Genomic DNA, 23,795 nt, shown 5'->3' on the forward strand with positions numbered 1-23,795 from the left:
TCTTTTCATGACCCCTAAATGCTCTCAAATTGTTGACCTTTAATTATTGTTGTTATATACATATGTCTATAATCTGCAGAGTCCATTCAAAGTAGTATGTATGTTTAGGGTTGACTGGTACCACTCTTGGCATCTACCTAAAGGATTTAACATCATACTACACAGATAATTGCCCAGTCATGTTCATTGCATACAATACTGTATTCACAGTATCTAGGAAATGGAAACAACCTAAATATATCCTACAGCTGACAAATGGATAAGGAAAATATGGTACATGTACATGATGTAATACTATTCAGATGTAAAGAAAAAAGAACTAATTTTTAAAGGCATTTTTTCCATAATGTTTCTGATTTATACTGTCTCAGACCAAAATTTTATAAAAGTCTATATTTGCCTTAACTTTATCACATTATAGGTGTGGTATTTTTTTCTCTGCCTTTAAGATCATTTTCTCCATCACTGATCATGTGAGACTTGATAATGTTCCCTGATATAATTTTTACTTATAATTCACTGAGCTGATCAGATTTGTGAATTGCTACCTTCCATTATTTGCATGAAAAATTAATCTTTATGAATGTTCCTCACTGCATGCTTTCCTTCAGTGAGAATACAATATGTTACTTTGAACGGACCCTCAACTCACAAATTGTTTATATAAATTTTCTTCATGTTTCATTTTATATGTTCTCTGTTGGTGTACTCAAGTTAAATAATCTTTTCTTCTGCATTGTTCAATATTTCACTAATTCTTCCCAGAGTATTTTGTCCCAGACTCTGGCAAATAAAAATCCCAATAGCTTTGGGTCACTCAAGTAGGATTCTTGTTAACACAGAGGAATACACTTGTGTCACTCTTATGATGTCTGTATTTGTTAGTTGCAGCATCTTGTGACAGGTCCAGTTGGCTGACTTCTCTCTTCAGTGTGGATCTCAGCCCAGGCTCCTCTGCACATGTAGTGACCTTTAGACATGAAATGTTGTATAGTTTCCTCTTTGGGGTTCTGTATATCTTCATGATTCTGCAAATATTACTAGTCATTTCGGAGGCACTATGAAGTCACTAGAAGACAGTTTGCTTCCTTGGACACTATCCTTTAAGATTTGCTTGGGAAATCAGGACTTTCAACCTAGTGTCAACCTTCCTCCAAGACCCTTTTGGAATTCTACTCAGTATTTCATGAACAGAGGGCATTCCTAGCCCTACTAGAGGAGGCTGGTACGTATTGCCAGCTCCGACTGAACACCAGAAACTGAATCCTCTTGTCTCTGTTCTTTAGTAACTTTTGTACTCCAATTCCCTTCTCTGCCTTCTGCTAAATAAGAGACTCTGCCCCCAAGGAAAGCCTTTTTAATATATGAGCCTGGGAGCTTCAGCGGCATTTGTTTACCTGTTTCCCACTACTGTTTCTGCCTCCCTATACCATAGACAGTATGATCACAGACAGTATTCCCCATTTCCCGAGCAAACAGTTCAAGGCTTATGAGGAAGGCTATTTCCGCCATAGTGCACCTCTCCCTGGAGTGGGAACTCTCAGACTATCACCACCCTATTCTTGCATAGCCCTAGATCAAGATTAACAACCGAGCTGCGAAGAGCTGCAACCGATGAGAGAAGTAATTGACCATTCAGTGGAGGGTTCATTTCTCCCTTGGCACCAGCCCTCCATTTGACCAAAATGCATATGCATCTCGAGCAACCACTATCTTCCCAGAATGGAGGTGACCCTGTGGCCATGGGGGATACTGTCAGGGTGGTGGGGGCGGAAAGATGACGTGCCGAATTAGCATGGTGTTTGGAGGGAAAACAGATCTCTCAGGCCTAAACAAGGTCCTAGGTTCTTTTCAGAGAATATGAGCTGCCAAAGCCATCAAGAAGATAGACGGCACTAGTCCGATCTGGAGAGGATGTATGAGATCAAGTGGAAAAAGAAAAGAACGTAGGGAAGTAGACAATACTGTCTGTCCACAGCTACGTGGCACTGAATTAGTTTACTGAAGATGAGGCTTTCCTGAAATAGGACTGAGGAAATTTCTAGACTTGGAGAGCAAACTCAACAATAAAAGTCAGGCAGAGGGGGGTCTACAATAACTGTCTACTAAGACCTTCATCGGCACAGTTCCAGTGGAGAAGAAATAATACAAATTAGGCTACAAAATGTGCAATATGGAAATCGGCCAGACACACCAGGATCTGATGAGAATCTTGTGCAAGAGTCAGATAGAATGGCCTTCAGTGAAGGACATTTTAAAATACAAAGTATTGCTAAATATCCCTTTTCCTCCACTATATATGAGTTAACGTAATTCACAGGGAACAAACATTTGCAAAAACATCAGATCTATGACTCCAAGTTTATTAAAATGTTCATGAGCAGACATAAATAGTCGTACTTTTAGAACAGCACATCACTGACTCATATAATCCATTTGGATTATTATGAAAATTATCATATAGTTTTATAACTTTGTCCTGAGGTGTCTAGGTTAATAATTTATTTCCTTTAATTAAATGGGGCTTTATTAAATATTTTTAAACATATAAAAGCATATAAAGTCTCCTGAGGGGGCTTAGCTAGTCAGTATGAAAACTTAAATCAGAAAACTCGTAGTTCATCTAATTCCTCCAATAAATATTTTTCATAGCATTGTGATGGAACATCAGCTGGAAATGGACAAACTGACTTTGAGGATGGGGAAAACTGAGACTGAGTCATGAATTAAATAAAATAAACTCGTGATGATTTTACTAGTCTTAATAGCTGTTTTTAGAAATGCTGATAGACATTCAGCAAAACTTCCAGTGAAGTATAAAGTACAGTACCACAGTCCTACAGCATATTTTTAATGTTTTCATTTCTTATTTTACAATTTTTCTTCTGACTAGTTTCCTTACTATTGTTTCCTTGTTATTCACACTAACATCTGTACCTGTCCCCAAGTTCCTTCTATCAACCATTCTTTTTTACTTCTTCACTGTATCATCTTCTGCTTCCCCATGGGTAAACATTCCTTCTTTTAATTATTTAGTTTCTTGCTGTTCCTGGGCTTATTAAATTATAGGAGATAAATATCATGCTATGAACAGTCCCCTTAATTATTATCTGGTATTTAATTTATGAGTATGAGTATGAATTTATTTCACCCTTCCATTATTTTAGTGCTTTTTCTTTTTCTCGATTATATAAGTCTTTTCTACATGTGGTAGACTTCTTTCATGGCATAGCATCTTTGAAAATATTCTTGTTCTATATCCAATGGTTCATATTTGGGGTCTGAGTATACAAATGATAAATGCAGCCTGAGTGGGGTGCCCTGGTTGTGTTCACTCAGGATAATTCTGAGTGTGCATACCAGGTGGCATCCCATGAACGATGGTGGTAAATATTTAGCTGTCCTCTTCCTCACACTACACTCTACCTGTACCTCTATTCCCACCTACCTTTGACAATGAATTCTGTATCAGTGCCTTATGACATAATTTTCTTCACTCTTTAGAACTCAATTTTCTTGAGTGTGATGTGTAACCTGTCACTTTGTCCATCGAACACATCAATACCTCCTAATACGAAGTTTAAGGTATTTTTCATTTTAGGCCTCTAGGTTTTACTAATCTTGAGTCAGAATGCACTGTTGCTTTCCTCATAGAATTAAAGATATTCTAACAATTGATGCTTTGCAACCTTGTTGAAGCACATTTCTTTATACATCTCATCTGCATTTTATACATTATATTCTTTTTTTATTACGAAATTTTTTACTCATTTTACATACCAATCACAGATTCCCCTCTCTTCCCTCTTCCCATTCCCCCCAGTCCCGCCCCATTCCCTCCTTTGAAAGGTAAGGCCTCCCATAGGCAATCAGCAGAGCCTGGTACATTCAGTTGAGGCAGGTGCAAGCCCATCTCCCTGCATCAAGGCTGCTTAAGGGTCCTCTGGCAGTAGGCTCAGGATCCATCCCTGGTACATGAGTTGGCTTTTTAGAGCCCATTACCTGTGGTGGGACATCTTGAACATTATAGTCTTTGAAAACTGTTTCCTTGCCTTTTGGGCCAGAGAGGAGGGGTTATATAGGTTCAACTCGCCTTCTTTATTAAGAGTTTAGGTTAATTTCTAAAAGAAAATTGAGAATTTCAGCACAAAGAAGGACACCTAAGAGGAATGGTGAACCTATAACATTCCAAGACTGTGTACTAACTGTGGAACTCCCTGAGCTTGAATATTCTGATTTGCTCAGGTTGGTCCCTATGCTGGCATTTAAAGCATGAACATGTCATACCTTAAGGTGGGGTGGTTGCCATGTTCCTGCTTTGGAAGATTTTTTTTTTTTCTAAAATCTGATACTTTTAAGATTTGGTCAACTTTCTTCCTGTGGCCTCTATTTCTAGAATTTGGGTTCATACTTTGTTTTATTTTGAGCAAATCAGTGGGTGAGAAATAAAGATAGCAGTCAATTTTCAGGCATGTACTCCTCTTTATGGAAGGAATTTTAACAACTCAACCTTCTTGGGGACCAATGTTCTGCCTTTCCATAGCCTTTCTGCATTTGATGATGGCTTCCTTTGATGACTGATTTGACAATCTAGTGATCTGCTGTCCAAATGAACCCTTGCCCTAGGCTCGTCTCTTTCTTACTGCCATCTAAGAACATCAAATTCCACCATAACCACAGCGCCTAGTGGATCTCAGAGGATTGTTCATTTTTATCAGAACCTCCCACCACAAATTCCATATTTCCTCTACTTTTTCAATGTACTGGCCATTCTATCTTCAGATGACACCTGGTTCTTACAAGTGCCACTGTTGATTGTCAGTTCCATATAAAATGAGAGGATTGAAGTCTCTGTCTTCAGGTCCTAAGACAATAGGTTCAGGGTCTCTATCAGCAGCACACTTTCAATCCTAGAGCAAAATGGTGCCTGGAGTAAATTTTGGTCATTATTACTGTCTACACCTCATCTTTGGATGCTGATTTACCAGGGAGGGGGGCCACAGCATATGAAGGTGACTTCTCTATTTTAATATATCACTGCAGAGGTAAAATCTTGCACCCTAATGTTTCTTATTTGTATACACCAAGGCTTTGAGACTTAAATAATCCAGAATGACCTTCTTTCTTATATAACACCTAATTCCCATTTCACATGACTGAGTTGACTTCATAGCCACCACCTTCTGAAAATGTTAATTCTGTCCACCTGAAATACATCGTGAGGCACGTCTAAAGAGAGAATGGTAAAATGACAGGGTAATAATAGGAATCTTGCAGCCAAGTGTCCAACAAATGTGGGGAAAACAAGCCATGATGTCAGGATGGAATGGAGCAAATCAATGTCAGCTGTTCAGCTGTGTAGCCCTCATTGGAGAGTCAAAAACTATGGCAAAGAGCTGTCTACAAAAGTTTACAAAGCTGACAGATAAATGTTTTAAACAACCATGGTGTCATTCTGGGTCACCTAGCAAGACAGCAGATGACAGGAATCAGCACTCTGAAGCAGACTCTTAGGCACCTTTCCAGAGCAGTTTCAATGAAATATAACAAAACATCCTTTTCTGACCGAGGCTTTCATTCAGCAGCCTCTAATCTCTTTGCTCTGCTGCTTTAGCTTGGCAAAGGCCTTGCTCGCTATTTAAAGCATGCTAGCTGATTCATTTAATTCAGCTGAGAGACAGACACCTGGAAATTAGCAAAACCATGTTTCTGCGTAGTTCAAAGTGATGTTAATTCCATTAGTCTTGATTAAAAGTTCAGGAATACAATTATCTTGAAGACTGTTACCTATACCGAGTAATTTCTAAAAAACTTATAAAGCCTTGTAAATCTCTGAGTATAGAATATAAATCTGTAGAAAAAAGGGCACCGGTGTTTGTATTTTGCTATTTTTTTTTCAGATAACAACTTTGAAGTATACGTCTGGTAGGAGTGCCTACTATATTTATAGCAATAGCACAAAGAAATGACAGTCAATGTTTTAAGTATTTTTCACATACATTGGTCATATTATTTCTGGTTTCATAGCCATTCATAAAGATAGAAAATATAAGTAGTCTTGGAGTATACTGAATTCACTTAACTCCACGCCTATTTTTTTCTCTTAAAATATATACATGGTCTTATAGACCATACTTTGCCCAAGTATTTCTTCTCACTTGATCTAGAATGTCCTCAATAAATAATGAATGAGTCGATAGGTTAATAAATAGGAAACTATATCCTTCTTGGCTAAGTGCTATCCATGACACTGCCTATTCAGTCCAACAAATATCATCCCAACAAAGTAGGCATTTAATTGCTTTGAGACATCTCAAAAATAAAGTTGTTAAGTGGTCGACACAAGGATAGCTGGACCTGGACTGAAGGTCTAACCCAATCAGAATCCCACTGTCTCAAAGCACTAATGCTAATCACATACACTGTTTTCATGCAGACTACAGGACCAGGAGTCATTCAGTCATAATTGAAATTTAAATTTCTTTGATGAGAAATAAGCAAAACTCATCTTTTCACACTGCCCCCTTTACTTTCTTCTCCCTCTGATACATCTGGAAATAAAATGATATACTTTTACCCAGATAGGAAGAATTCCCACTGTGGTGTTCAAGTTCACACTACAATGGAAATAATCCCTTCTAACACAATTCTTACCTTTTAAGAGGGTCACTGTAAAATTTGGGAATACCCAACAAAGGCAATGGCAAGACAGAAGGGTAAGCCGCCAATGTTCTTGCAGGAGTGGGGGAAGTAGCCTTCTGTTTTTTAAAGGATGAAAATGGGAAGACTAGGTTCAGTGAAAGACACCCATTTCCTCAAAAGGACTTTCCATGTGCTCATCTTCCCTTGCTGCTCCAAGGGAAGTAGCAACCCACTTCTTCTTTCTTGAATCTCCTGATCCTTAAGTCTAGAAGAAGACCTCTCTGACTTTCAATGTTATGACAGTAAATCTCAACTCTGCATCATGCAACTGACCTGGTCTCTGTAGGTGCATTTCTTAGCCTGGGGAGAACTGACCATGACACTCACAAGACCAATGAGCCTTTCTTGGATCCACTTAACTATCCACATGTCTTCTTTCTTCAACTGTCTATGCCCATAGACATCATACTTAGCTTTATGACTTTGCTTTTACCTAATATAGGAAGGATATACTCAATTAACAGTGAGTGGATAGATGGCTGATGAACCAGGTATGTTTGTAACAATTTTCAGAGTGTAGACAATCTTCTCTGGCATGAGGAAACCATCAGGACATTTTCAATTTTCACCGACTGATTCCCTTTCCCCAAAGTCCTGTGTCCAGTTGTAAAGTACACATTTAAGAAAATTAACTAATTTAAAATTGAGGTGCTTTTCCTATATATTACTACCCTATCATCTTGCTGACATAAAATTCTCTTAAGTTTACTGGTAGTTGTTTGAAAGGTAGTCGTGACTTACAATAGTATGAGGAGGAAATATCCTGTCTTTTTGGTGACTCCACAGTTTCTAAAGAGTTCTCCTTCACTGTATCATGGGAAAGCAAAAATTGTCAAAATGTGGTAATGGTGAACCTCTCTTTCTTGCCTGAACTCGTATTAATAAAATATCAAGGAAATGCTACCTTTGTGTCACAAGCAAACTAGCGAGCAGATTCTTTCATCCCCATTTGCTGGCAACTTCTGGTCATTTTTTACATAATTATATTTTACTCAAAAGCAAAACTGTATCTTCTTCATCCAAAGCTCTTGCACCTATTCATATTAGGAACAAAAAAAGTTAAAAGAATAAATTAACAGTAGGAAAAAAATGTCTATGTGCTTAAAGGATTCTGCACAGTACTGAGTGGTACAGTCAGGGAGGATATGGATGCAAAATTAAGTCAAGCATACATCCTGCTGATGGGCTTAAATCTAGCAAGAGAGTGAAACTATGTTCAAAATTTACTTTACTACAAAGTAGCCTATTGAAGTAGCAAGAAGGAAATGTGGGAAGATGTGCAGAGATGACTGACCACACTGGTAGAAGCCCATGAACTGTAAACTAGTGGCTGTGGAGCCCCCATGGGACTGGACTAGGCCCTCTGGAAAGGGAAGACGGTTGTTTGGCTTGAACTGTTTGGGCGGCACCCAGGCAGGGGGATCAGGATCTGTCCCTGGTGCATGGGCAGGCTTTTGGGAGCCCAGTGCCTGTGGGGTGACACCTTGCACAGCCTTGGTGCAGTGGGGAAGTGCTTGGACCTGCCTAGGCTCAGTGTGCTGGGCTCTGCTGACTCCCCATGGAAGACCTTGATTTGGGGGATAAGGGGATACAGGGTGGCTTGGGAAGGAGGGCTGGGGGTTGGAAGGAGGGAGGAGATGGGATCTGTGGGTGGTAAGTAGAGTGAGTAGAAAATTTCTTAATAAAGAAAAATGAGAAAAATCAAAATAAATAAAGAAGAAGGGAATGTGAACAAAACTTACAGACAACTTATCAGGGAAGAAGACAGCAGAGAAGAATGAACTCAGAGGCCATGTCAGGTACAGGGGCTATCATTTCAGGACAATGGGAAATGACCACTGACCATGTGTGAGAGTGGACAGAAGCCATTATATTACAGAAAGCACAACTAATTGCTCAATGCAATCGCAGTTTAGTAGGAGCCAGACTGTCAGCCAAATGAGTTGCTTGACAAAAAGGAGAATACTTTTCCACATTCCTAGTAAAATCCCCTTAGTAAATTTTTAGCTCTCTCGTTTCCCTGACAATAAAATACTTGAGAATGAGTACTTAGGATTGATATCTCAGGACTGATCGTGTAAACGTGGCCTGTGTCCAAAGTCACACTATGAGGTCCTCAATTTGCCGGTCCCTATCATTGCCAACAGCGGGGCTTTTTAAAACCAACGTAAAATCCTCGCGAGTTTTAGAACATAGAACTGTTAGTCATTTCATCCAAAGAAGCAGGCCCGTTTGTTTCTGTTTCATGTGGTTGCCGACAGTACTTTATTCTTTGGGGGTACACAAACTTTGGAACCTCTTTTCCTCATTGCCCCAGGGTGATTTTGTTTGTTCTGTTTTACTTATTTTTTTCTGAAATAAAACTACATTTTGAATGAACCTGTCCAGTGACTCTAAGTTAATCACAAAGTCTAGATACTGAGTTGTATATCCTCAGCTCAGAATGCTTGCACACTTTACATAACTTACACTTGGACATAAATAGGTACCATCTACATTAAGCATACTTCTGTATGCGCTTTCATTGGTACTGTAAATCCTGATATTGACTGAACGGTCTCAGGCCATCATTGGGGCAATATCCGATAAAAAATCGATTACTACTATAATTGTACCTAATGTGATAGCTGTAAGGGTTATGCTATTTACATAATAACAGCATTTTTTTCTTCACTATGATCCAGTGAAAGATCTAGACTATGAAAAGTATTCCACCAGTGTAAGGAAGAGTAAACTGACAATCAGGGAGTTAAATAAAAAATTAAAAAAAAAAGGATTATTTAATGAGTGAGTAGTACAGCAGGAAAACCAAGAGAGACAGCCCAGAGCTCTTTCCCGTTTCTCGGTAAAGTATTTAATATGCATATAGATGTCAACTCTTGCCTTTCATCTTAGTGAGTAGCAGTCGAAACATGAACATTCTTATACTAACATGTTTCAATTCAAATGAGACAACAGAATCTGATTCTGTGCTGTTCATTTCTCACAGTACTATGTGTTCCATCTTAAAGCCTCTTGACTATAGTAGCTTCATGGTTTGAACATGTCAGTGTGATCTCTTCTCAGATCACTATCAAAGGACTGAATTTAAACCCACCCGACCTCATGCTGTGAAGGTTTTGCTTTCTTTTCCTTTTATTATTTTCCCCCGTTTTGAAATTCCTCTACTGGTAATAAATTAAGCATGGTTTGACAAGGAATATGTTCCTATTTGTCGCTTGATAATCAAACAGGAACTTGTAGGAGGGCTGTGTGGATGAGTGTGCCATGGTGTGAATCCCTTACACTGCAGCTATGTGAACTGTGAGGATGACTCCCGCCCGCCGCAGTCGCCGTGATTCCACAGCCCCCAGTGTGGCAAATGTCTTCCTGGGTGTGCATCACTGAGCTTGCAGGCTATTTTCAGTTATCAAGAGCAGCTTGCCAGATGTTCCTGGTACACTGAATTTGTCACACTGCAGACAAGCTAATATCATTATGTGAGACCACAGGGGAAAAAAATAAAAGACTCCACATTTAATCCAAAGTAAGTACCATGAGACCCATCCAAGCAGTTGGGTTTGCACATGATACAGCAGCTTCTAGCAAATGAGCAGCTCATAACAACTTAGTTATAATGGGTGGCAGGATTCTACACCATAAGCTCAACTCCATTAAAGTGAATTCAAGTACATGAATTCATGTACGAAGTATAACCTTAGCATCTGTCTACACTTAGCCAATATTTTGTTTATGCCTTTTTTAGGAACAGCCAAATTATCTCCCTGTCCCCTGAAACCAGGTACTAAAATTTCCATCAACTGCAGCTTTACCTGGCAGCGAGGGCAGGGCAGCCTGACATCAGCCCCCTGGGCTGCGGCACTGGGCTGCACGCTGCTCGTGACTCTGGCAGCTGTTTCGTACCTATTAGGCCAATTTTTGTCCAAACAATTTTCCCTTGCTAATCAAGTGGGGAAAGCAATAGTCTAGGAGGAAATTAAATAGTCAACAAGATATGTGTACCTAATAAACACGACAGAGCTGGTATTTAGTCAAATCCAATGATTTAATCCAATCCTATCTCACTCAGCATGGAGGACCTATTTTAATAAACTTAGGCAATGCATTTTGCCATAGAAGTAATGTCCCATTTCCTCCCCTAAGTGATGCAAATAATCTTCAGAGACAAAAAAGAAAAAAAAACATTATTTTAACTGTTACTTTTGTTTTACAGATGAGAAAACAGAACGAGACTATGGACATGGATCTACAGTTATGTTTAATGTATCTTCAAGCAGTTTTATGTATAAGATAGTATTTTTTATGAACAATCTTTCTTAACATTTCTACACCTTAATCGGCAGGGGTCCACCAATCTCTGGAGAGTGCTTTCACTCTCACACTCATCCCTGACCTCCAAAAACCTCAGTATTCATAAAATTAAGTGCTATAGGCATCACTTTAGATTTGAGTTTATGTGTATAGGTGCACATATGTGGGCACATATATGTGGCCATGTGTGGGTGCACGGATGAAGAGGAGAGTCTTAAGTGTCATTACTCAGGAGCTGCCTACTGTAGCAGGAATCTTAAAAGTTCTTATTAATAAGATCAAACCTGAGCCAGGTATTGGGGTGAATGATGGTAGATCAGATGCAGAACAAGCCACAGCTAACCTCACCTGGCCAACTTCTCAGCTGGTCTTGTTTCCTCAGACTGGAAGCTTCTGTTTCCTCATATCCGAATGTGTCTCAGCTGAACTGTGCTGCTAGAAGCCTCAAAGCTTAACCAGCCAAATGCTGCTAGTTTCTGGTCCTCATGCCTTATATACCTTTCTGCTTTCTACCACCACTCCCTGGGATTAAAGGCGTGAATCACCATGCTTGGATGTATCCTTGAACACATGGATTTCTGCCTTTGGAATGCTAGGATTAAAGGCATGTGCTACCACTACCTATCCTCTATGTTTAATATTGTGGCTTTTCTGTTCTCTGACCCCAGATAAGTTTATTAGAATACACAGTATTTTGGGGAACACAATACCATCACAGCCTACCTCAATTCTGAATTAAAGTTACTCATCGACTCTCAGGCAGGATGGAAGTCCAGGGAGCCCCAGGGTTTTGTCTGTTTCCATTTTCCCACATTTGGACTCTAAATGAACACCATAGCACTTGGCTTTTACACAGTTCTGGAGAGTGAATTTAGTCGCTTATGCCGTCAAAGTGAGCACTTTGTTTACTAACTCTCAAGCCTGGGTTTCTCAGACTCCACACAACTGAGCCTAGGCACCCCGCTTTTACAGTCTCCTAGCTGTTTTATGTGGGTGGTATCTAGAAGATCATGTAGTTTGTTTTCTTTGGAGAAAACCAAGAACAGCACCTCAGATCCACCAAATGTCAGCTTTTATCATCAAAATCAAGACTGACTGTGGCTTGCATCCCAGTCCGCCATCAGACTTACCGCAGCGTCATGCTGACTCTTGTGCTGATAGTGCGCACTTCTTGTGGTGTGAAAACTCCACATCTTCAGTTACTGCAAGGGGAACTTCACCACGGCCACATCTGTTACTTTGTAACTTTCGACAATTCACATACTACTCCAGACACAAGTGTCACTTGTCTAAAGTACCAAGACTTCTCTTACCATCAGAACTGGACTTCCATTGGAATAACTTAGGTTTATATGAGCTTTCATAACTTTGACAAGTAGCTGTATCAAATGAAATCACAATTCAACTGAACTATTTTTACAACCGTCTGTTGAACATCTCCACACTATGTACCCTGCAGTTGACAACTTCCTACCTACAGATAGGGAGGACATATATTCCCCCATTTTTATATCTTTGTTGTTATTTGGTAGCTTTTAGCATTCTGTGTTCCTATCAAAATGTGTTTGTATCAAAAATACGCATCTTATGGTATGCTTGTGTTTAATTTGAAGACATCAGTTCAATTCTTTGATTACAAATTTGAGTAGTGAGTACACAGCTCATTGTTTATTGATACTTTCATACCAATCATGATCCATAAACAGTATGTCACTGTGACATATAAACATATGCCCAATGCACACCATTTGCATATCAAGGTAAGCATGTAATGGGTGGGTTTCTAGCATCTGCATGGAGCGCACCATGCTGTCAATGTTTTAGTTTCCCTCTATCTGCAGACAGACAGGCAGTTATATGCTCATTTGCAAGCAACAAACAATTATTCACAACTGTATGACAATCTTCTTCAGAGGCCCTACCTCAGACTGCGATTAAGCCAGAAAGCCTGAGAAGAACAAATACATAAACTTCTTTCATGGCCTATTTCTCATATGTCTGGCTGAAAACTGGAGTGTTATCTTCCCTGTTTCATGCTGTGCCAGCCAACTCAGGCTAGGAGAAGCAGCAGCTGTTTCTAGATCAAGGTATACACAATAATCCCATGGAGCACGGGTGTAAAGTTTAAGCCTATATTTAAATGCATTACCTTTGTACTTAAAACACTAGACTATTTTCTGACATGTATATTTTGGTAAAGTGGCACATTTATCTCTTATAAAACTCAATGAGCATACAATAGATATACTTGCTCAAGAGATTTTCATCTAGGAGGAAAATGAACCAAGGCTGGGGGGATGCCAGATCACAGACAGGAAGGTGCTGGGCCAGGGACTCAGGTGACAGCTCACCTGGGCCACTCTAGCCTGCTCCTCCACATATAAAATATACTTTGCAGACTGGCACTGGGGAGCCCCACAGGAGAGACAAGAAAATCCTATTCATTTATAAGGGATCATAGAGGGGGAGCTTTTAATTCTGCAGCTATGGGAATGGAGGTGGAGAGGGATTAAATGACTAGAGTATGCAGTTTTAAAGCCCACATGGGACACAACTGAGGAAAAGATAAATGAAATAAAGTTAACCCCAGAGCTGCTTCCAATCCATTGTCAAAATATATTACCCCAATATGGAGGCAAACTAGTAAATGAAGCAAAAGCCAAAACAAAAACAAAAGAAGTAAACAGAAAACACCGGAGGGGGCCAGAGAACACCTCACGGTGCTCTTCTTTGTTAACCAGTTTCTACAAGAGCAGTAAGCATTACACATGGAGAAATAACATGGCTTGTGGATGTCACTAAACTCAGCTGCCTTCTTCAGGGGGAATGTTCATCAAATTTGAGATTCCTATATAACTGGAATTCAAAAAATATCTATAAATATCTACATTGTTCTAAGCAAACAGTGTATTACCACAACATTAAAATAGGGATATACCACTCCTACGTGAAAATGTATGGCCCTTAGCCAACACATGTGCTCTCTATTGACCAAATATATCCCACAATACACTTGAGTCTGCAAACACATGCAAGGGCCAGGCCAGCTCCGGGCTGTTACCAGTGCAACTCCTAACCATGCAGAAGAACCTCAGAGCCCTTAGCCAAGCGGTCATGGGACTCCAGGGTCACTGTGCCCAGTTGACTCAATGTCTCCTTCTTTAATTCCTTCCCATCTCCACCTCTATAGTTAAGCTTTTTAATTTTTTTTTTGGCAGAAGTATTCCATAGTAATGTATACACATTCAATCTTCAACCTCAGCAACTAAATTTAATTACATTTAACAACTCAACACTGAATATAGTATCTCTTGAAGAAGCTCTATTAATGCTGATGAAAATTACCAGAAATTGGTTCAGAAGAACATGAGGGCTTGAAATGAAGTGAGGCAGATGCAATTCATAATGAGGGGATGTGTGACTAGTGAGGAAGCTATGCAATAAGTAATCATATACACAGCTTCCCTTCTTATAGGAGCACGCACTCCAAGGTTACTGCTTATATCTAAAATGGTAGGTGACACTCAGTAGGCAAAATCTGCTAATATCTATTTGCTTTATACTCAAATAATCAGACAGGTGACAATTTTTTTAAAAAAGCTCTTGTTCTTTTTTTTGTTTTGTTTTATTAAGAAATTTTTTACTCATTCTATATACCAACCACAGATCTCTCCCTCATTCCTCCTCCTGCTCCTCCACAACATTCTCCCCCAGCCAACCTCCCATCCCCTTCTCCAAAAAGCTCTTGTTTAAGACTTTTACATTTTGTGTTTGAGTACTTTGCCTGCACATGTGCGTACCCCACTTGTGGACTTGGTACCCATTGAAATCAGAAGAGGATATCAGATCCCAGGGAACTGGAGTTATGTAGCGGGGTGAACCACCTCATGTGTGCTGGGAACCTGAGTCCTCTGTGAGAGCAACAGTGTTCTTAACCACTGAGCCATGTCTCCAGACCCCAAATCAGCATTTTATAAAAACAAAATAAAAAAAGGGTGGTGATTTGAATGATAATAACCTTCATAGGCTCATATTTGAATACCTGTTCCCCAGTTGGTGGAACTATTTGGAAGTACTAGAAGGTGTGGCCTTGTTGGAAGACTGTGTTATCAGGAGCAGACTTTGGGGTTTCAAATGCCTGTGCATTCTCAGTGAGTTCTCTCTCTGTTTCTGTCTGTCTGTCTGTCTGTCTGTCTTCTCTGTCTGCCTGTTACTTGTGGATCAATATATAAGCTTTAAGCTAATGCTCCAGCTCTCCACCTGCCTGCCTGCTAATATACTCCCCTCTCTCCCGTGATGGCCATGGACTCTAACTCTCTGAAACTGTAAGGCTCATTCTCTATAAGTTTCCTCAGTCATGATATCTTAGCACAGAAATAGAAAAGTAACTAAGATAAAAAGCAAATAAAACCAACCTAGACAATCAGAAGTCACACACCAATTCTGCGTTATTCCTAGAAAAAAAAAATCTCAGATCTCTGAATGAATTAATACAAGCTGGGAGAAGGGTGTTGTGTAATTAGTCACAATGTCATGCTTATCAACTCCCTAGAGTTTGCAGTTTATTTTAAAATCATATGTTGAGCCGGGCGGTGGTGGCGCACGCCTTTAATCCCAGCACTCAGGAGGCAGAGACAGGCGGATCTCTGTGAGTTCGAGGCCAGCCTGGGCTACCAAGTGAGTTCCAGGAAAGGCACCAAAGCTACACAGAGAAACCCTGTCTCGAAAAACCAAAAAAAAAAAAAAAAAAAAAATCATATGTTGAGTAATCAAACTCTTCAAATGTAGTCTAGATGGATGGCTCAGTAGTTACAAGAACTTACAGCTCTTGCAGAGAACCCAATCAAGTTCTGTTCCCACCACCCACACTGTGGAGCTCACAACTGTCTATAATTCCAGCTTCAGGAGACCCAACACCCTGTTTGGCACTCTAAGGGCACCTGCACTCAAGAGTGGTCATTCACACATAGACACACACATAGGCATATGGGTAAAAATTAAAAAATACCTTGAAAAGAGATTGTATGTGTTCTCACTGAAAGTCTACCTGACTTTACACAGTGCAAAAGCAGGATCCCCATTTGGTCATGATGCCTTAGTTGGGGGTACAGCACTGTCAGCAAGGCCACTTTCTCTCTTGCAAGAAAAAAATATCTGGTTGCAAGTGATGACCCTGAATACTCACTACCTCTTTTATCTTTAAAAGTCTAGGAAAGGAAGCAGAACTCTGTGTTTACTATACACATACCTTCATTTACTCATTCATCAAATACGCTGGGCAAAGATGTAGATCAGAAAGGGGGTGGGGAATACAAAAATCTCTGCCCTCCAAAGTATATACTCTAATGGAGAAAACAGTCAATGTCTTAGTTAGGTTTTCTACTACTGTGATGAAACACCATGACCAAAAAGCAAGGTAGGGAGAAAAGGGTTTATTTGGCTTATATTTCTACATTGTATTCATTCCATCAATAAAGTAAGTCAGGACAGGAACTCAAACAGGGTAGGAATATGGAGACCAGAGCTGACCCACTGAGGGGTCCTGCTTACTGGCTTGCTTCCCATGGCTTGCTCAGTCTGTTTTCTTATAGAACCCAGGGCCACCAGTCCAAGGATGACACCACTCACAATAGGCTGGTCCCTCCCCCATCAATCACTAATTCAGAAAATGCCTTACAGCTGGATCTTATGGGGGCTTAGTCTCAATTGATGTTCTCTCCTTTCAGATGACCCTAGCTTGTGTCAAGCTGACATAAGTCTTTCCAGAACAGTGAACAAGCCAGTCACTGATGTGGAATGCTCCCTGCAATAAAGGCAAAGAGCGATAATTCAGGAAGAAGAAGATGATAGGGGAGGAGTGTAAGTAGGATCCTCTAGAACAAACCTCGGGCTAGATCAAAGATGTGCGCATACTCAGAGGAGAGGAAGGGAGACCAATCTGTGCCGAAGGCTCGAGGGAAGGGGAGATGGGACCGCGCAGCAAACCAAACTGCAAAAGCAGAAGCTAAGGGGAGAGCGCATGCTCCATCAAGGTCTTTCCTCTGCTCAGCAAACAGCAGGGGTGGGGCGGGGTGGGGCCTGATCTCAGAAGAGGCTAGGAGTCAGTTCAAGGACCATGGAAGCCCTTTCAAACCATAAAGATTCCAATTTTGTTCGGTTTAGAGTTGTAAAATGACAAGGTTTACATTTTTCTAGACTTCCACCTGAAATAATTTTCATTAACACTTATTTTCCAAATTAACTACTACAGCATCGTTCCTGGTTTGATATCTGGATCCCATCAGACTGCTTAGCTCATTTTTATCCATTTGGAATTTTCTGCTTTATTTAAGCCCAGAGGGGGCTTAAAACTAAATTGGTTGAATATACAGTGTTACAAACATACACAGACAATGAAAAAACTGCAGACATAACTAAGTGGAAAAATGCAACAGCCTTCATCATAAGCTGATCCAAATAGTTTTGTCAGACTCTCTACCTAGGACCCCACAGCTTGGTAGAGTTGGGCCACTTGGAGTAGATCTGTTTCTAGACAAGTGGAACTATCTCTTTTTCTTAATTGTGTGGCTAGCTAGCATTTAGAAATAAAATTGCACAGATAGCATTTTCAGCTTGGCATTTGGAAAGCCTCATAGCGTATATTCTTTTTGAGTCACATTCAACTCTGCTTATGCTTTCAGAAGCTGTTTCAGAACTTCTTTTTGTGTCTTTTGCTGTATCCGCCTGATATAGAAACTTACATTTAAAATACTATTCAAATTACTTTCTCATGTCAAACACTTAAACGATGTAACATGGGGGGAAAGGCAACCACACGAGTTAATTACTTAACTTAAAATTAACTGTTTGGTTACATACATGTATTGTGTCATATAGTTTGCAGGTTTATAGTCATCTAAAATGCATTGCATTCATTTAAAAAATCTGTGTCTATCTTATGTGCCTAAAGTGAAGCTTCATAGGCAATTACTCTAATATTTTGATAATATTATTAACTAATGACCAATAGAGAACATATTGCCAAAGGCTAAAGCCTTCTAAAATGACTACTCCTTTTGTTTATTATTGCAGTTCTGGGGCTCAAATCCAAGGCCTTGTGAATGCTAGGCGATTGCTCCGCCACTGAGGCACATCCCCAGCCTTTAAAGCACTATTTTAAATCCACTCAGTGAAGCTTGCTTTCACGTCTTAAAAATGAAATGCCTTCTTAAACGTAATATGATTAGCATAAACTTGTAACTTTTAATTCACTGAGCTACTGAGCTAAGGTGCACCTGCAGAGTATGTGCAAGCTTTCTTCGTGAACACCTTGGAAATAAAAATGTCTGAGGTGGGTAATTAAAATCCTGAGATGTAAAAGTATGCTTCTATCAAAAGTTTATTAAAATTTTTATAAATTTGTTTACAAAGACCTTCCCCACCCAAAACTAAAAATAAGAAGTCATGTTTACATCAATATGGTAATTCATCTTAGCACCTGCATTAAAGAAGCCATCTATGGTCCTCTGGAAGAGATACCTAACTCCAGAAAGGAATCAGGATGCATCTATAATTGGTATAATTGATCTGAAATCATTTCCTGTCACTATGATCAGCCACTCAGAAATACTTCAGTTTTAAGGACAAAAGTGTAAAGATTCCCTGGCTTTCCATGTTACATCGCTCACAATTCTATAATATACACATATGCTGCAGATATGACAATCTCATGTCCGGTTCCCACAGGCAGTCACCATGGTGATTACCTTCACATTGCCTGTCTGCCCTCAGTTAGCGTCAACAGCCTGTTAAGTATCTCAGAAACTTTCTTAACCACAATGACTGGCCAGATTAAGCCACTGTCAGTTTGGGGCAATGATTCTCTCAATGAAATATCTGAATCAAAGAAAGGTAAAGACATTGGCATGATAACGGCTTTCTACAATTATGGGATGCATGTATCCCATTTACACCTGCACCATTTACCATAACCACAACGTATAATTATTGCATTCTGGTTCTAATGTAAAACTCGCTGTTGAGAACCAAGCAATCACTGCAAGAAAGGGAGCGCCAAGCAACAAGTAACCCACTGTACTGGGTTCTTGTCTTTACTTCACGTAGTTACACCACCAGCTGATTTTCATGTCTTTATTCTCTATGGATATTTTCTTCCCAGCTTATTCACTTAAGGAAAATTTTTTTAAAGTTCTGAAATAAAACCACACTTCTTGACAAATTATGACTTTTGACATGAATAACTATAACTTTCATGAAATCAAAAGCATGCATCTAGAACAGACCAAGTTTTCCTAAAAACAACGATCACTGAACAGACACGATGGTTAGTGGAGATGGAACTTGAAGCGGTAGACCTCACAATCCCTTTCTTTTCAGTCCCCTTACTTGGCTCTCCCAAGTTCAGCGTTTGTACACTGAACAAACCAACAATTGTGAGGTCAGGAACAAATTTTTATAATCTAAATATAACTCTAAGCCCCCAGCTACAAAACTTGAAAAGCGTCACAAACACAACACAATAAAGTGTCGGAAAGCCAAATAAGGTTAGTTTTTATTTTGTTTCTTTTACCTTTGCTGGACCTTTGGAAGTAAAGGGTCCTTACAAACTTGAACACAGTGGTCCAGGCAGGAAAGTCCACCAGTCCTAAAGATGAAGAAGGGTTACAACGCCCTCCTTCCCCAGGCACAGAGCTGGCTGCTTCAGGCTTTCCACCCACCTGCTCCTCCCTCCTGGAAAGAAGGCTAAAAGCAAGCAAAGGGGCTCAAAGTCCAAGAAGGCAGAGAATAGCAGTCCTGGGAAAGTCAGGATGTCGGATTTCCACACTTTAATTTCTTCTTCCACTAGCAAGCAGTGTTAAGAGAAAGCAAAGCAAGATGCACCAGATAGCGCAAGCCTAGTGGTGGCTGTCTTAAAAGAGGGAAGAATAGAGTTCAGCCAGGCACAAAGGTCTCCATGGCAACAGTGAATTTAGACCCCCACCGGCATTATTTATGCAACATTTCATCACAAAAGGACCCTCCCACTAGCCAGCCTAGCAAATTCTAGTTTTCTAATCTTCCTTTCCTTTGCCCCAGATTTGTACCTGGGTTCTTAGCTATCCTTATCTCAATCTGAAGAGACAGAACAAACACAAACAGCATCAACCCATTTTTTCTAAAAGCAGAGATCATAAAATAAGATTCCCAGACCAATTCTGGCTGTTGACTCCTGGGTGAATAAAAAAACAGGATTGTACCAACTTCATATTATAGCCAACACAGTGTTGGCTTCAAAGATGGACAGTTGCTGGATAAGCAAGTGCTTATTCTTATTATTTTTCATTTTGAAATGAGGTTGAGATTCAAAAGAATAAAATGAGGCAAAAATCTTAGGCACTCACCAGATGCACAGAAAAGAGACCTGTCTAGATGTTGAATTTGGGGCTAAATTTTATATACTGATATAATCTTTCAACCACCCTAGATAGTCTCTCCATTTTAGCCTAAAACAAATGCTGCAGCTTTAAAACATTTTTAATTGAACTGTGGACCAAATTAATAGCAGGTCAACATTATAACTAGACGAGCCAAAGAAAGTTACTTGAAACTCAGATTGCATCCCTATGTAATGTGGCTGCTGTGAATCTCCGGAGGTACCTGCTTCAATTCTACAACTGTTGACAACTATAAGCTGTCAGGACAATGTTGGTTGGGGCATAAAAGAAACATTACCAGTACCCATCTTACAGATACTCAATTTGAGGCTGGTTCACACAAGCACTTGTGTTATTTTGGATATTTTCCTATTGCGGCGAAAAGACACTATGGCCAAGGCTAGTTATAAAAGAAAGCATTTAATTTGGGGCTCATGGTTTCAGGGGTTAGTGTCCATGGCCATCATGGCAGGGAACATGGCAACAGACAGGCAGGCATGGTGCTGGCGTAGTAGCTGAGAATTCATGTCTTGAGACACAACCTCAAACAGAGAGTCAACTGGGAATGGCAGAGGCTATTGAGACCTCAAGGCCTTCCCCCAGTGACACCCCTCCTCCGACAAGACCACACCTCCTCATCCTTCCCAAACAGCTCTACCAATGGGGGACCAAGTATTCAAACAACCTACAGAGGCCATTCTTGCTCAACCCACAACACATGGCAGCCTCATAAAATGAAACTGTTGATTTTTAAAACAGTGCAAGCCTATTAAAACGTCAAAGTTTAAGAGATTGTTTGGTGGGTAACAGGCTTGTAAAAGCAGGGCGTCGTATTCCCAGAGGCCATATTAAATCAAGTGAAGCGGGTAGCATGTGCCTGTAATCCAGGAATAATCCCAGTCATGGAAGGCGAAGGTAGGCGAGTTTCTGAAAATTTACAGGCAAGCTATCCTGATGTTCAGAGAGCAGCCGCAAAAAATAAAGAGAGCCTGTCTCAAACAAGGTGGGAGGCAAGGGTTAACACTGAAGGCCATTTTCTGACATCTACATATGAGCTGAGCACCTATGTGCCCTCTCTCTCTCTCTCTCTCTCTCTCTCTCTCTCTCTCTCTCTCTCACACACACACACACACACACACACCACAAACATCATATGTGCACATCACATACATGCAACACACATGCACATAAAAATTCAAGGTTGTGGGAATAGCTCAGTAAAATAAACACCTAGCAAGATCAAAGATACAAGTTTAAGCCCAAGAACCAGGTTTTTAAAAGCCAGGCATGTTAAATCCCTGTTTTGGGAAGGTGATGACAAGTCAAACCCTGGGCTTGTTGGCAGGCAGCCTAGTTTAGTTAGTGAGTTTCACACCGATAGGAAACTCTGTCTCAAAGAAAAAGTAAAACAAGCAACAGTACCTGAAAACACACAGCACAGGTTTTCCTGAGGGTTCTACAATCATGAGTGCATACCTGTGACTGCACACAGACATACATATGCACACATATTCAAGGCTGGAAGCTAAATCAGTTGAAGAACTCATTCCTAGCCATCAGGGTACTGAATTTAACCATGCTCCAAAGCCACCAAAACAGTAACAAAAGTCACCAGTATCAAATTCCATACATTATATTGCAGTTCTGGACCAAACATTCTGCACTCTAATTTCAATAGTGTTTTAACAGAATTGCATGTGTAAATCTAAATTTCTCATCTCAATTTAACTCGACTTATATTGTACTGTTTTCAAGAAAGTTTTGCAAAAAATGGTCCACATGTGAATCTGTTCTCTGTTAATACCCATCGGAGATGGTTTTCTCTTGCCTGCAAGGAGTGCAAATGCCCATTACATAATCCCAGAAGGGAAGAGTCCCCCAACGGCAGGTGTACTATGACTCTGTGTTCAAGTGTTCCTGGGATCCTGCCCAGTTTGCCAGGTATGGGACTCAAAAGTATGCACTGTAAATCTAGAGCTTTTCCTTCCAAGTGATTCTAAGGGAATCATCCTGATGTCTTCCAACACTGAACACTGCAGAAAAGATGTGGAAAGCTGGGCTATTTTCTGTCTGTAAACAAGAAGTCCAGGTAAGGAATGTTGTAAGAGTTGATCGACCTTCTGCATCTGTTCCCTTCCTTTTGGTTGCTTTTCAGTATTTTTCTTTTTCCTGCTTTGTTTTTCCCTGCTTCTCCATTATTTGTTGTTTCTCTTGATGCTTCTGAGACGATTTCACTTAGACAAAGGGTTTATTACTTTTTCTACTGTTCTATTTTCCATGAGTTCAGATAGTCTTTTCATACCTTGTCTTACATTTACTTTGAATTTTGGTTTTCACAATTTTAAGTTCTGTTAGGTTGAAAAAAAGAACAGAGTTAACCCTCTCTTACAGGACTTGGAAGCAATGATTTTTGCTCTGCAGTTATAATTTCTGGACCTTTTGTACATTGTTGCGTCTCTTTCTCCTCCTTCTGACATATTTCTACTTTTTAAATTTATAGCATCAACATAGTTATATTTAAACCTTTTGGTATATTATCTGCATTATGGAAAATTTATCTGAACTCATGTCTGCTGTGGATATCGCTCTGTATAAATAAAATACTGATTGGCCAGTAGCCAGGCAGGAAGTGTAGGTGGAACAAGCAGAGAATAGAATTCTGGGAACAGGAAGGCTGAGTCAAGAGACGCTGCCAGCCGCCGCCATGAGTACCAACATGTAAGATACTGGTGAGCCACAAGCCATGTGGCAAGGTATAGATTTATAGAAATGGGTTAATTTAAGATGTAAGAACTAGATAACAAGAAGCCTGAGCCACGGCCATACAGTTTGTAAGCAATATAAGTCTCTGTGTGTTTTACTCGATTGGGTCTGAGTGGCTGCAGGACTGGCGGGTGAGAGAGATTTGTCCTGATGGTGGTCCAGGCAGGGCTGGAGAAAACTCCAGCTACAGATGTCCCTAACAGCAGATTTAGAAAGGAAGGGTATGATGCACAGTACTAGGGAAGTGGCTGTCAACTAACGCTGCAGCTCTGTGTCACCCTCAACTCCAGTCCTAACCCCCAACAGTATTTTGTCTCACAGGAGTTTGAACTGAGGTTTCCTGTCCCTTGTGCCCCTCTCTTAATGTCTTTATAACGTGGCATTCCAGTTGAAGATTCCACTTAGGAATCTAAGCCCCTCCTCCCAGTACACTGTCCTTGTCCCCTCCTTCCCCCTTTGTAAATAAATATGCATTTTTATGTTATCAGGAAAGAAATGCCTGGATTCGGCATATCCTAGCATGATGGCAAATAGAATTTTATACTCCCACCACTATTTTGGTACTTGGTTCTTTTTTAGCGTTCACAGAATTGGAGTAGAATGAAT

General features: G+C 40.1%; 1 protein-coding gene across 6 annotated transcripts in view; it reads right to left on the reverse strand.

Moving 5' to 3' along the window:
- Positions 1 to 23,795, reverse strand: part of Ctnnd2 (catenin delta 2) — an 881,165-nt gene that overhangs the window by 575,599 nt on the left and 281,771 nt on the right. The window contains exon 1 of one of the 6 annotated variants that reach the window (XM_076551696.1): positions 19,731 to 19,927. The exons of 4 other annotated variants lie outside the window; for them this stretch is intronic. The gene's annotated coding sequence lies outside the window, so the exon portion shown is untranslated. One more of the 6 variants, XM_076551695.1, reaches the window with a different exon arrangement.

The sequence above is a fragment of the Peromyscus maniculatus genome, chromosome 15, assembly GCF_049852395.1.
Source record: "Peromyscus maniculatus bairdii isolate BWxNUB_F1_BW_parent chromosome 15, HU_Pman_BW_mat_3.1, whole genome shotgun sequence".
Classification (NCBI taxonomy): Eukaryota; Metazoa; Chordata; class Mammalia; order Rodentia; family Cricetidae; genus Peromyscus; species Peromyscus maniculatus.